Consider the following 2,398-nt stretch of genomic DNA (forward strand, 5'->3'; position numbering starts at 1 on the left):
TCTCGAAAACAATATGTTTATCCTTATTTTCAATAACCATTCTTATGTTAATCTTTTTCAACTAAAAATCTAATCATTCAAACCCAAACAATAACAATATTTTCCATTCTCATTTTGCAGCACATTCTCATTGAAAGTGGACAAGACAAAGAGTTTCCATTTGTGATCATACTTAAACGGTAAGAGATTTTTTAATATAAACATAATCCAATGATTAACTTTTTTCCCCCTAGCAACAAACATTCGAATTAAAAGTATTTACATTTTTTTTATCCCTATCAGATACAACAATCAAAGCAAAAACACCTTTAAATCAAAAGAAGCAACTAAAGTCCTCTTAAAAAGGTAAAAATAATTTCAACTCTTTAAAAACTAACAGTGAACTTTTTTTCTCACCACTAAAAAAAAGTTTCATATTTCTATTTCACTATCAAATTTTAGTAACAAACGTATTCAAACTTTTATTCATAATTGAAACTGCATTTAGTGAAACCATTCAATTCCTGTCAAAATTTTTAACAAATTATTTTTCTATTCTGCACAGGTAAAGACTGAAAATAGATCAAAAATCACATTATATTTTTTCTTTTTCATGTCATTACAGAGAATGTCTATATATCCTGAAGCAAGCTACATCACCTCCAGCAGGGGAAACAGACTGCTAAAGCATAGTGGATATATTTATTGTAAGGAGAGACTTACTGAACCCAGGTGTTATTGGAGGTATGTGCAATACTACTCATCCCATTGCACAGGCAGAGCGGTTACTCTTGGTGACTCTGTTTTGAGAACCACAGATTATAACCACTCTGCCTCTACAATGGAGATTGAAGTTCGTGAAACCATTAATGAGATTAAAGATATTGCATCCACCTCCAATGAACCCTGTGGTGCAATTTTGAGGGAGGTAGCCCAACACATTCCAACACATGTTGCCAGCAGTATGCCCATTATTCCTAATTGGAGACGTATTGTTCAACGTAAAACACAGGCCAGTAACCCTCAAAGAGTAACACCCCAAACATATTCTGATAAAATTCTTCCTCCTGAACTGTCTCTTACTGTTTCTAATGAACCTTTCCTTTTATATGACAATAAAAACCCTCAGAAGAGAATCCTAATCTTTAGCACACCCCATAATCTTGTTAGGTTAGAGAACAGTGATATTTGGATGATGGATGGTACGTTTAAAAGCATGCCCCATCCATTCACCCAAATATACACCATTCACGCACAGATTAACAACACAGTAGTCCCCTTAGTTTACAGTTTGCTACCAGATAAACAATCCTTAACATACACTGAGCTTTTATCAGTGGTAAAATCTAAAACATCAAACAAAAGTCCTAGAAAAGTAATAATTGATTTTGAATTTGCAATGGTTAATACTATTACAAAAATGTACACGGATACCCAAATTCAAGGATGTTTTTTTCACTTTTCACAGGCGTATTGGCGTAAAATACAAAAAATATCCTTAGTTGAGGATTATATTTCAGATAGCAAAATACAGTTTGAACTAAAAAAAATGAACTGCCCTTTGCTTTGTTCCTCCTGACAGTGTAGACGAGTACTACACTTCAATTACTGAATCAGATTACTTTACTTCAAACGAGGAAAAATTGGCACCCCTTCTAAATTATTTTGAAGACACATGGATTGGCCATCTAAGCAGGTCGGGTCGAAGGAGGCAGTCACATTTCCATGTGGAGTGGTGGAACTGCTACTCGACCTGCTTAGAAGGAAAGGCAAAAACAAACAATGCCATAGAGGGATGGCAAAACTCCTTCAATCATTCAATTGGCAAACCACATCCTAATTTCTATCATTTTTTGGAAATTTTGAGGAAGGAGCAAAGTTTCCAAGAAATGAGATTATCGCAAGCATTAACAGGTAGTCTGAATCCACGTATTTCAAAAAGAGCAAAGGAAATGTCTGAAAGACTATTGGTTTCAATACAACAGTTTACGTTGTGTGTGGCTTCAGACTACCTTGATAATCTTGCACACATCCTCCATTTCTAACTCACACTACCCTATTACTTACCTGTTTTGCCCTAAATAAAAATTCCTAAACAATTTGGAATTTTTTACATTATTAAATTTAAAAGTTGGGTCACCTTACCTTATGATGTTTTCTATTTTCAACTCATAGGTGTCTATTATGATGTGTGGTGGATCGCCACTGCCCGCATGGCGGTGGCGATCTGCCCTGCATCATACCCTGCCAGCCACCCATTCCCCCCGCCATATTAGTATGGTGGGGGGGACCCCGCCGGTCGACCGCCATCCATATTAGCATGGGCAGCGGTGCAGGGCTTTCCATGACGGATTCTGCTTACGGGGGCCTGTTGTGCCCCCAGGGTATTGGGAGGGTACGGGGGGCACATGGGGGTACC

The 2,398-nt window shown here is 37.1% G+C and overlaps 1 pseudogene; it reads left to right on the forward strand.

Annotated features, from left to right (window-relative positions):
- The first annotated feature begins 607 nt into the window (after positions 1-607).
- On the forward strand, positions 608-2,024 carry LOC146809329 (uncharacterized; annotated as a pseudogene).
- Positions 2,025-2,398: the final 374 nt, after the last annotated feature.

Source organism: Triturus cristatus, chromosome 7 (genome assembly GCF_964204655.1).
Source record: "Triturus cristatus chromosome 7, aTriCri1.1, whole genome shotgun sequence".
Classification (NCBI taxonomy): Eukaryota; Metazoa; Chordata; class Amphibia; order Caudata; family Salamandridae; genus Triturus; species Triturus cristatus.